Source organism: Malaclemys terrapin, chromosome 16 (assembly GCF_027887155.1).
Source record: "Malaclemys terrapin pileata isolate rMalTer1 chromosome 16, rMalTer1.hap1, whole genome shotgun sequence".
Taxonomy (NCBI): domain Eukaryota; kingdom Metazoa; phylum Chordata; order Testudines; family Emydidae; genus Malaclemys; species Malaclemys terrapin.
Genome location: NC_071520.1, coordinates 22398822 through 22411912, shown reverse-complemented (window position 1 = coordinate 22411912; position 13091 = coordinate 22398822). Strand labels below are relative to the sequence as shown.

Here is a 13091-nt window from a genome sequence, read left to right as displayed (position 1 = left end):
ATGGGCACCTAGGGAGCTTTTACTCCAAAAAAGTAAGCACCAAGTGAGTTTAGGCACCTACAGGACTAGGCAGCTAAACCTGAGTTTTTTGGATTGTAGTGGGACTTAGAGTATGGATAAGGAGCCCAAGGACCTTTGCTGTTCTTGGCCTAAGTTCTGAATTATCCTTATTGTTGATGTCTGAACCAGAAAAAAAAAAATCCAACTTGACTTCAAGATCCCAGGGGAGACTGCAGGGCTGGCATTTAGTAGAAAAATATATATCACTGTCAGATAGGCAGATTTCATCTGTAAGTCAATGATAGCCTTTTTTTAAAAAGTCACTTTTCAGACTAGGCTCAAATTTTAATGAAGCCTTTAGAAATCTGCAGAGTATAGTATATTCCAGACCCTTCAAGAAGCTATCAGTTAGGGACTAGAAAGTTCTCCACTACTGTAGGAAATCATTTCCAGGCAGTTTTTCTTAAAGGTGATCATCAAATGGATTTAAAAAAAGTAAAAGTTCAACAACTTTCAGAGACTAGACGGCTCAGGTGGCCTGTATGGCCTTCTCCTTTTAGGCTGCCAGCTCAAATCTAGGCCATTAGTGATCAATAGTTATTACCACTTGTACTCAACAATTCGCTAGTCTATGTCAAATGTACCAATGGAATTTCACATTCCAGCTCCAGAGCAGACAACAACTCACCTCACCAAAGCCATCCTGATCGTGTGGTTAAGACATGTGATTGGGACTCAGGAGATCTGCATTCAGTTCCGTTCTCGAGAGTACGACCATGGATACGTCATTAGGGTCTGAGCCAAAGCCTATCAAAATCAGTGGGAGTCTTTCCATCGATTTTAGAGGGCATTGGATCAGACCCTGGATCTCTCTCTATCTCATTTTCCCATCTGCAACATAGGATGATGATGATGATACTTCCTCTTTCTCCCCCTTTGTCGATCTTGTCTATTTAGACTGCTCGTCAGGGCAGGGATCATCTCGTATGTGATGGTGCAGCCCAGCATAATGGGGCCCTGACCTTAGCTGGGGCTTCCCGTTGTTAATACAACACAAAGAATAACAACAGCAATCTGACCCCGTTTTGACAGTGGGCAGCTTGTGTTGGTCACGGAGGCTGAACTGCCCTCTCAGCCCTGGATGATAAGGCCAAGGAGGTGAAATAGGAAGGTAGGGAAGCTTACGGTGTCAGTGCCTATCCTGTATGTGTTATCTATATAGTGTATAAATAAAGGACTCTGGGCTCCTGGGCTCTCAAAACAGGCACCTATGCTCAGGGCCACCCAAAGGATTCAGGGGGCCTGGGGCAAAGCAATATTGGAGGCCCCTTCCATAAAAAAAAGTTGCAATACTATAGAATGCTATATTCTCGTGGGGGGCCCTGCGGGGCCCAGGGCCTGGGGCAAATTGCCCCACTTGCCCCCTCCCCCCCCCCCCCCCCCCCGGGCAGCCCTGCCTACGCTGATACTTTGGGTAAGTCAATTAATCTGTCTAGGCAAAACCCTGGCACAATTACAGTTGATGACAAAGCTCCTGTTGACTTCAGTGGGGTCAGAATTTCGCCCTCTATGTCTCAATTCCCCATCTGTAAAATGCAGATGATGTATACTCCTTTTGTCTGTACAGACTACATTCTTCAGAGCAGGGACTGCCTCTTATCACGTATTTGTACAGCACCTGGCATAATGGGGCCCCGATCTCAGGCGGGACAGGTAGACACCACTGGGATACAAATAAAATAATAAATAAATAATAATAAATGGAATGTTCCAAATAAGCATGTTTAAGAGGCCATTAGCACATTATTAGTTTGAAGCAGCCCTGGAGTGTATTAGCCACAGTGTGGACTGCTGGCATCTGTAATTATACGGAATTACTTTAGCGTTGAGACTCCTATAGAAGAGATACTTTCTCTGTGATAAGCACATTTTGATTAAGTTTGGTTTTGCTCTATCAATCCAGATTCGTATATTAATGGAATGTAGAAATGGGTTTTTTTCTACTGACGTTTGCTATAAGTCAAAACAACAGGACATCGGGATGAAGTCGAAAGATTAAGTATCTCACGGTACAATATCAGACTTACATTTGTTCTTTTGGCTCCAAGAGATTTAACAGCTTAAATGTCACTGCCTGCCAGACAAAATGGATATGATGACAAAAGAACATGACCATCTCCGGAAATGATAAATAGGTAGCCCAGGTTTATATTTTTATGTTGCTAAATAAGTGTCAGGTGAAACTTCTGTGGCGAGGCAGCCACTTGCAAAATCAAAGGAGACTCCAGAACAGTTTAAAGAACAAAAAACTTATTTTAAAAAATAAAGCTTACGACATGCTCCAACTGACAGAAACTCTGTGCTCAGCAGCTACAGAGAACCTTCACTTTCCCCAGGTTTTTTTATATAGCTGCCCTTCTAAAGAAATACTATAGTAGTGGTTTAAATTACTACAAAAATCAATGGAATTACACCAGCCCTAAAAGTTTAAAAACTGGTCTGCTTGAGGCTGTTACATGGAAAATAGCAGTGGTTTTACAGTGGTGTTTCATATCACCAGGTGACTGATTTTGCCATTTAAAATCTTTACCTTCTAAAATTTTGAGTTGGTGCAACTACCCTTTGGTCCTATGCCAGCGAGCTTGATTAAGGTTCTGATTCAGGAAAGACCTTAAGCACATGTTAAATTCAACCCCATTCAGGAAAGCATTTAATCATGTGTTTAAATGTTTTCCTGAATAAGGGTGCTTGCCTGAGTTGGAGCCCAGATATGTAAAATCGGATTCCTCTACTTCTTTATGTTTTGTTTGCTACAAATTAGCAAACTGGACTCCGAAAAGTGCCTCTCTTTTTAGACTGTCATAAATCAAGAGTCTCCATGTCTGATTTACTTCAAATTCAGTAGGCAACATTCTACTTCTGCTCCAGACCTACCTGCCAGTTTTGAGGCTGGTATTTCATTGTTTCTGGATTTTAAAAGAGGGGTCAAAATCAGATGAATAATGGACATTCAGCAGCTGCTGCTACTTCATACCTCACCATACAAACACTCTAAATATGGCTAGTTTGGAGAAAAGAACATGAGGGTTGTAACTGGAGATATTGCCCCTGCCAGGCAGACTGCAATAGTTGTTTCATTGTTAATTAAGTTTCCTCCCCACCTCAGTTTCAAGTCGTTAGTAATGAGGTTAATTTTAAGTTCACACTAACTGAACTTTAATCAAATTTAGGAGCTGCCCTGGTGCATTCAGTGAAAGGGAAAGAAAGCGTATCAAAGGACATGTAGGCATTTAACAACAAGGAGCTGAGATTGATAAAGCTCAAATGAACAAAAAGTTCTGCTAGTCTCTAGAAAAGATGAAAGCTGTTCATTTGGCTCTAGTGCCAGGTAGGCTGCTTTGTTTGCCAATGAGTTTAATTATTGAGATGGCTCTGGGCAGGAACAAAACTAAATGATCAACTCTGAAATGTTAATAGCATGATCAATATGAGGTAAACCAGGGCTACATGGCCACTGTTCTACCTAGGTTGAACCAATCTGAGATTCTTGCCGTAGAAAGTAGGGGCATTTGCACTGCTCCCTAGCTAAGCAGATCGTACAAGGAGCTCTGTTACATGCGGCTCTGACATGAGGGATAGTGAATCTTCAAGGAAGTGATGACATTTGATATCCAAGACAGTCTATGGAACTGTTTCCCCTTCCTTTGCCAGCATTCTATGCCCAATGGAAGAGTCATCATTTAGGCAGGGCTGGTGACACTGCCTACTAAGGTTACCCGACACGAGACTCCGTTTTCAGCTGCTTATAACTTTGTGACTAACCATTTGGGCTGAAATTTTCCACGCCGGTTATACGCCTCAGATCGATTTTTTTTTTTAATTTCAGCCAAAATGATTCAGCTATTTCTGAGAATAAGACTAGAGGGAAAAGATTTTTTTTTTAACATGGGCAAAACAACGTGTGGCCTTTTTTTTGAAAAGCTCTATCTTCTCCGTGGCTTGGAGCAGGAACATGAAATTTGGCAAGGGAGAGGCCTTTATGTCAGGGATGAGCTGTTTGCCATTCCCATGACAATCCACCTACATCTGGCCAAGTTATAAACCTTGTAGAAAAGTTTACAGTTCACACATGCTCAGTAGAGACGTACTCGATTTTAGCAGCTAAAGTCTCCAAAGATTCCAACCTCACTTGATCTGTCAGGAATTTTTAGCTGGAACAGAGCTTAGTGAAATGTTTAATGAAAACAGTTCAGGTTCAATGAGTTTTTGTTGATTCGCAGATAGCATTCCATTTCGCTGACTCGCGGGCTGGTTCCCTGCCCGCTCACCTGGTGGGGACCGCTGTGGCAGCCTTGCAGATTGGGGGTCCTGGCTTTCCATGCTCTCTATGGCAGAGCTGGGAACCTGAGAGCCTGGCTCTAGCTCATGGGCTTTTCTGCAGTATTTGAGTGCTTCACAAACATTAAAGAATTTATCTTCACAACACCCCGGTGAGATGAGGGGGTATTAGCCTTGTTTTACAGATGGGGATCGGAGGTACAGAGAGACTACTGTCACTAATCTTGGGTGCCCAATTTGAGATGCCTAGGATCTGACTTATCAGAATAGTTAACATTATACAGCAATTTATATATGTTCAAAGCACAGCTCCCCTGCCTTCTTTTACAGACGTGAGAGGTCAGCACTTGCAAATCAGAAACCAGGTCTCACGTCAGATTCCCAGACAGGGTCTGTTGTAACATGAGATGAGAATCATGGTATTATAGAATTCTCCAGCAAAGATATAGTTCTCTATTCACTGTCACTGAAAAAAAGCTCATAGCGCTCTGTTTCACGCAGCACAGCCTGAACCCCCAGATACATATCAACGTGACAGGCTGCAGAACCACTAGAAACCCTGATCCCCAGAATTAGAGTCCCCCTCTAACCTCACCTGGATCTTGCCGGATTATAAACACATCAGCACGACCAGCCAGTACAATGTAAACACTCCGTACCTAATCTCCACTATGTCTCTAAAACATCAGCTTCTGGGAGTGGTTGATGGCCTGAGACTCCTGTAGCTTTTGTTGTACCACCACCAGGGATGGCTCTGGTTCTTTCTGACGCCCACTCGGACCAGAGCATTAGTCTTTCTGCAACATCCTATGAACTAATTAGTAATTGTTTGTTGTCTGACAATCTCCAGGTGAAGGCACTTGTCACAGATTTACAAGGTCTCTGCTATGCCCCAGCATTTAAATAGTCCCCTGGGTGTAACCCCTTTATTGTGCTAGACCCCAAGGATCCACACTTTTATGCTCAATGTATAGCAGTACAAAGCAAGTAGGGAAACTGAGGCATACATATGGCTCATAAAAATATTACCATGGTTCCCACGTTCACCACAGCACTGGGTTCTAATTTAGTTGAATCCCAGGACCATTTAGTCCAAGGACACACCTTTAAACCATAATACCATGGGCATCAGGGCAGCTACATTTGTCTTATTGATCCAACTGGACTCCATAATTGACTGTGCTGATGTATAGGTCTATAGGATTTGTGCAGCACAGTGGCAGGTCTAACAAGCTACCTGGCCAGGAAAAGCCCCCCAAAGCAGAACTAACTGGAAAAGACCCGCTAAACGATCAAGACATTTGTGAAGGGAAACTAACCAACATGCTGACATTTTTGTGCAATGTGAGTAGAGTGAAACAGAGGGTACATCTGTACTGCAGTCAGAGGCGGGACTGCAGCACTTGTACACATACCCAACTAGCTTTGATCTAAATAGCTTGGATAACAAGAGCGGTGAAGCTTTGGCAGCACGGGCTAGCCCCACTCGAGTACATGCACAGGATCCCAGGTGGGCTTGTACAGCGGGTGCTGCCCCATGCTGCTGCGGCTTCACTCTTACTGTTATTCAAGCGAGCCACCTTGAGTAGTGTTTGGTTAGCACCAATCAACTGGCTATTCTAGTTAGGACAGGGGTTCTCAGCCTTGAGACAATGACCCACAGGGAGATCACAAAAAGGGATCAGAGGGGCATCACTTCCCTGCCCTCCCCAGATTGCTAAATATGAGTGAGGTGCTAGCTAGATGCACTGAGAAGGGGTCCCAGTATTGAGAAGGTTTGGGGAATACACTGAGGCAGTCAGGTGATTTGGGTATTTCAATCCCAGTTCAATTCCAAAACGGATTTGTTTTACTTGTTATGATTAATCAATCATTTTGACTCATTCATTTACCAGCACGTTAATCTTGCCCTCTGCCTATGTCCAATAGAGATGAACTTGCATGTATACAGAGGGCTTCAGCGGTATTTGCATCTCTCACTCTACTCCGAATCACTGAGGTTCAACAAAAGGCAAATGTCATAATTACAAAATAGCTGGTGGGATGTTTTAAAAAAGAAATGGAACAGTAAATATTGTGTAGTTGATTATTTAACAAAACAGATGGAATAGGGTAAAAAAAAAAAAACCCCAAATAAAAACGGTGAGGCTGATTCTTTATGGTGACAATAAAAGATAATGCTGTATCTGGAAAATCCAGGAGTCGAGTCCCTCCGGCTGTCATGGTACATCATCAGCCCGCAGCTCAGCAAACCTCTGGGTGAGGTGTTATTCTACCGAGGAAGATTCGGATGATGATTTCAGGTAACAAATGAATGGCACTAACACCACTTTAACTTCACATTTCCAAGGATTTTAAAGGAATTGACAAGGTCCATGATTATACGGATGGATCATTACCAGCATATTTGAAGAGACTGAACGGGTGTGCAGAGATGAAGCTCGAGCTTATTAACTGTATCTAAGGAACTGGACTTGAACTGCTGAGGAGTTGTTTTGGGGTTCTGTTTTTTTTTTTTTTTTTAAACCACAGATTCGGATGCTGTGTGGAAACCCAGTGGCCTCTCCATCTGTTATCGTGGAATAAAATACTTCTGTAGGGCCAGTAAAAAGGGGACACATCCCGAACACTACTCTCCCTCATTCCCTCACCCACACAACATCCCCTGACAACAGAACCACAAGCAGAGAGGGAAAGGATTTATGGGGGGAGGCCACGTAGGGAGTTCACAACCAGCAGACGTAGTGCATTGTAGCTCGGCAGGTGCTCTCTGAACGGAATTATGCCATGGTATTTGTCAGTGGGTGGGCCAGGGGTGGAAGTTTGACAACTAAAAAGATCCTCTCATCCCTCCCCATTGGAGGGAGGGGTACAGTGGGGACGTGGAGCTACTGTAGCATTAGGATGGGGCTGCAAAGTAGTTCTACCACCACTCTACAATCTGAGAGGTGAGGGAGTGGCAGAGAAAGATCCCCTCTTTACATTAAGTGATACATTAAGTGATGAGTTGCATTTACACTGCTATAAAATAATATTGGGTATGGATAACTACTCACTGGGCCACAGTGATTACTGACGAGTTGCCCTGCGGAACTGAGAGCAGAATCTGGCCCAAACTTCTTTAACTGATGTGTGGCCATAATAATCCATCTAAGGGAAGGAATATTCACCTCATTCTCCGGGCTCTGTGGGATGTCCCCTTTCATGTAAATGAGACATTGCATTTCTGTGAGGTCTGTAAGATGCACTGCAAGGCAACTGTGGAGACAGGCCATGTACTGTTTGTAACCTGTAGCACCCAGGATAAGCATCTCTGCCTACGTTTCATCAGCTTAATGGGATGAGCAGTGCATCCCCAGTGCCAGAACAGGTGGTCACCATAATCTGACTACCTATCCAGATGTCGTAAGTGACTTATCTGGGCGTAACAGGGCTTTATTATTAGTAAATGTGACTTGCAAGCACGTGTTTATGAGTTATGGACTAAGGCTGTCTGGTCTCCAGCACATCAGTGTTTGTTGTCAACATTGATTTTGGGGATCACTGGATCATCAGCACCTGAAAGGTGCTTTAGTTAGCTCTTATCTTTGGATTTGAGTCATCCTCAGATAAAAGAGAAAGCAGAACCCGCGGCCAGTCAGAGGAGGCCAACAAAGCTACTCGGTTTCATAAGCCAAATGCAATGGTTTTGGGGACAGGATTACTCAGGGGATTGGTGGTGCAGTTTTTCACCTGTGGGTCACTGGTTCAAATCCATCCCAGATCAATAGTGACCGAAAATCTGGAGGCTGTTTGGTAGCCTCCCTTAAAGCGCCATCTCCAAAGCCCCTTGAAAGAAATGGAAAGACTCTCATTAACTTGAATGGACTTTGGATCAGTCCCAAAATGTCTCACTGCAGTCCCTAATAAACGTGCCTCCACATTGCAATTGGCACTAATTGGCCCCTGGGTTGGCAGTCTCAGCAGAGATTGACTGAATGGTCAGGGACAATGCACTACGCTCCCAGCTCTTAGAGAGGCTCCCTGCAGATTGTGATGATAGAAGAACATTGGTGGGACAGCATGGGGAAATGGCACTGCCGTCTCCTATGCCACACCTGTCTGGCTAGAGGATTTCAGTCTGCACGGCACCTTTCAGCAGCACTAACGTCCCATTTTAAAAAGCCGATTAAAAGGGCATTGTTCCCCACACATTCCAACTTCCAAATGAGGGTGCAAATTAACATTCCAATGCAAGGTAAGGCTCGGGCAACGCACGCTGAATAAAACAAGTCTTCGGCCGTGCTACTTCTTATCCCACTAGCAAGAGCATGCTTGGCTCTCACGCATAACTTACCTAAATGGATTTTGTCACACTTTAAAATTAGAAAGGGCTTAGTTAGTAAAGTGTCAGAAGGGGCTGTTTTTTATGGTACCCACACATCCATAATATGCATGGCACAGCTTCTCTCATCAGTATCCTAGAGCCCTGTTATGCTTGTTGTGGAATAGTCCTGCCGGAGTTCCAAAAGTTAAAATGCTGGCTTCTTGTAGAAAACTGCACCCAGTATTGGGGAAAGGTAAGGTTGTTGTAGCAACGGTCCTAATCATTTTAATGGAGATAGGAAATTTCCAATAAATTTTAATGTTGATACGACCCAGGATAGAATCTATAGTCAGATGCATTAATCAGAAAGTAATTATCTTTTCCCTTAGAGATTTCTAACTTAAAAAATACAGTTCAGCAAATTGACTGTTACGGAATCACAAATCCATGACAGTAATCAAAAAAGAAATTGCAGAATAGAAAAGGGTTGTAGGGTATTAAGTGATAGTCTATTTAAAAAAAAGTATAAAATTTTAAGATGTAAAAGTGTTCTTTTGAAGATTAGCTTCTAATCACCAGGTTCAATTGCACTGCATTTTGGTATTTACAAACATGAAATTACATGCTCCATAAATAATGAAAGCCCAACAATGCTAACCTGAGCTAGTCCCAACTCACAGAAATATATGAGCAGTTTAACAGTTTTGCTTTCATTGCTGTTCTCCCTGAACAGCAGACTTTGGCTAATATGGTTTTTATTAAAAAAAAAAATTGTTATTTCCGTCCCTGCGCCCCTCCCTCCCCCCAAAAAACCCCCAACCTGGCTCTGACAAGGTCACAGGGAAATCTGAAGTGCCAGACTACAAAGAGTTACACATATTGAAAGGTTTACACCTGAACCACCATTAACTAAGTGCAGAGTGAGGTACTACAGAGGTTTGCAGATTTGTGATACCCTTGGGATTCTTCACGAACACTGCAGATAATACAAAGAAGGTTAACTCTATCCTCAGTTTTGTCAGTAACCATGAGACCGCTGCCATATATCTATGCTTCCTCTCAAGAGGGGTAGCCATGTTAGTCTGGATCTGTAAAAAGCGACAAAGAGTCCTGTGGCACTTTATAGACTAACAGACTATCAGGACTGGCTCTAGCTTTTTTGCGCCCCAAGCAAAAAAAATGGCAGCCGCAGGGAGTGCATGGAGGGAGGTCAAGGTGGCTTGCAGGGGAATGAAGGGCGGCGCCCGCACATTCTCTCCACCTATGGGCAGCCAGGCGCTGCAGCCCGCTCGCAGCCGGGTGAGAGGGGCTCCCCCCTCCAGCCTTGGGGTGCCTCTCCTGCTGGCTCAGCTGGGTTCAGAGCAGCGCGGGAGGCAGAGCCCGGTGCAGGCGGCAGGGAGTGGCACGTCCCGGGGAGCCCAGTGAGCGCCGGGGATCGCTAGTTCCTGCGTCCCCAGGCCAGGGTCCGTGCCCCTGCATGGCTGGGGTGGGACTGGTGGAGCACGGGGAGCTAGATGGGGGCTCCGGAGCTGCGGACCGGGTTCCCAAAGAAAAACAAAAAAAACAAAAAAAAACACGGCAGGGCAGCTGGAATATGCTGCCCCAAGATTGGCTGGAATGCCGCCTCTTACAATGTGCCACCCCAGGCATATGCTTTCTCGTCTGGTGCCTAGAGCCGGCCCTGCAGACTATACCTGCCTTGGAAATTTCCACTACATGCATCTGACGAAGTGAGTATTCACCCACGAAAGCTCATGCTTTTTGTCACTTTATGCTTCCTCTGTCACCCTTTACCCCAAACACCTGTTGCCTTGCAAAATGTCATTTGCTGCTAACTTTGTAGACTTCATAATGAAGTGAATATGCAATTCTAGACTTATTGACAACACATTGTCCCGTTTATCTGTCGAGTGACGACAGAGTACTGGTTGTTTTGCACCAACTACAAGGAACATGGTTGTTTCTTTTTTTAAAGATTTGGTTGACCAAAAAAATAGGATCAACTCTACCCAGCTATGTTTTGGGTTATGGATATACATAGGCAGAAATAGTGTTTTCCTCTGCTGGCACTGCTAGGAAGGCAACACATTCTTTCATCCAGACATGGTGCATACCCACCCCCCAATAATACAGATTATATAAAATAGATCAGATCTAGGGTTTCAGCTCTGAATACCTCCGAACTTTGTGGAAGTTCAGATCTGGATCCAACTTCCCTCAAGCCTGCCTCAGTTATCAACAAACTGGCAGAGCTCACCTGCTACTTGACAGTGAGAACTAGCATATGAAAACATTCCTGCAAAGCAATGCGTTTATAAAAAACATGGCTAGAATGTGATAGGTGACCACAATCCCAGATGGAAGCAGCTGTTTCAACTATGATATCTACTGCAGCACTGGAAACTAGAGCCGTTTAAAAAAAAATGTGTGTGAGAGAGAGAAGTGAAATACTATTTGGTGAAATAAAACATCAGAATGACATCTGAGTTGTTCTAAAGTTGGTAAATTACAATAATAGCCTATATCAGCTATGTGTAGTTCTGACATGCACAACACCACCCTCAACCTTCACTAATGGCATCATAATTAACTGGCTGTCACTAGGCAACAATCCAAGTTCGTTTTATTTTTAAACACTTCATGATTGATTTTTATTTTTCTTTCAGTGCTAAATAATAACACGTGTCAATATTTTCTAATTGATGATCTAGGAGCAGACACTGGGCAATCAAATCTTAGATGATTATACTTCATCCCTGACAGTAAGGTAATTTAAGGGGGGAGGAACCACACACTATACTGTTTCCAGTGTGACTCTGGAGCATCCAAGTGTCTTCTTAGATGAGATCAAGGTCAAAGAACTACACGTTTTTTGAAGCATCTTCTCTGTATAGTGATTATGGAGTTATCCTTGTGAGCAGGGTGATGGAAAATAGATATTTGGTTTTACATAGTGTTTTTCATTCTCCAAGTACTTCACAGTTCTTTGGAAAGTGACACATTGTGACTGGTTGCCCCTCACATACATCAGAGCCACCGTTCGAAAGCAATACAAGCTTCCAGTTCAGGAAGAGGCTTAAGCATGGGCTTAGATTTAAATGGTGACAATGGGAGTATACGTGTGCTTAAAGGTAGGCAGGTCCATAAGTACCTTGCTGAATTTGGTGCCCAAGGACACCCTTGTGTGCTCTGATAGTTAGAATACTGGGGATGCCATGACCATCCACTCAATCCCTGCTCTCCTTGAGGTTAACAGCAAAACTCTATTCAAAGGGAGCAGGATTAGACCCTCTGCAGGCAACTGTGGAAGCCTTTATGCACACACTCAGCAATAAATGAGACAGCTTTGGAGTCAGAAGCAGTTTTACTGAGATACTCGTGTAGAACATCTAGGTACACACTCATGTAGACACAGGATAGACTTTACTTGGTTATATTTTTAATAAGTTAATGAAGCAGCTTGACTTTCAGCCTTGAGAGAGAGTGAAATAACCTTTCACACAGTATCCCAGATGCGGTGACCGTTCTGCACATTCTTCTCATTTTATTTATGAAGCCTGGCCCATCTTGAGGAAATGTGAGCTTGAGACGTGTGAATGGGTAAAGAATTACATTAGTATTTTGTAACTCAAAGGACAAAGGGTCATAGGTTATGACCTGGAAGACAACAGGTCCCAACAGTCAAGAGTCTTAGCTGTTCACCTAAACACAAGGGTTTGAGATCATCTGAGTAGAATAATCCCTTCCTGCTAGTCTCTAATTTTACTTATCTGGGAAGGAGACAAACTCGTGACTAAGAAAACATACCTTAAAAGGAGAACACCTACTTGTGTGATGGTACACAAGCCATTGCCTGGTTTCCCAAATGGCAGCTCCTGACTGACTATGAAGCATCCAAGACCAGCAAGCTAAAGAGCAGATACTTTTTCTAAGGAACTTTATTCTTTTTGTCTCCTTAACAGGACATTTGAACACCTATGCAGGGATGTGTACCAGGAAAGACCTATCCCAGTCTTTTGGGGGGGAGGGGGTGTCCATTAATAGTAATAGCAAGTGCGTATATATGCAGAGTATAAGGTACCATTAGGAATGGATTAACCTATGTTTAAAGCAAATCTTATCATAGATCTCTAAGAATCACTTGGGATACATAAAAAAATTGCATCTTAGCCTATTCTTTCCACAAGGGAAAGTTAAAGCTGCTAAATAAACCCCATAGAGATTGCAAGTTTAATAAGTAATTTAATCATTTGTGTTATGTTAGCTTTGTGATTTGATTACTGGTGCATTCATGCAATAACTTGACCAATTGTTGGTCTTAAGTTGAACGTTTCGTAGTTATCCAATTTGAAATTGTATTACTGTTAACAGTTTGATTTGACTAACTCAATTTGTATTGTAATATCAATATTAATTATATTCTTAATACTTTAGGGAAATAAAATAA

General features: G+C 43.2%; 1 protein-coding gene across 2 annotated transcripts in view; it reads right to left on the bottom strand.

Annotated features, from left to right (window-relative positions):
* The window catches only part of TMEM132D (transmembrane protein 132D), a 416714-nt gene that overhangs the window by 131500 nt on the left and 272123 nt on the right, over window positions 1-13091 (bottom strand). The window lies entirely within an intron of this gene.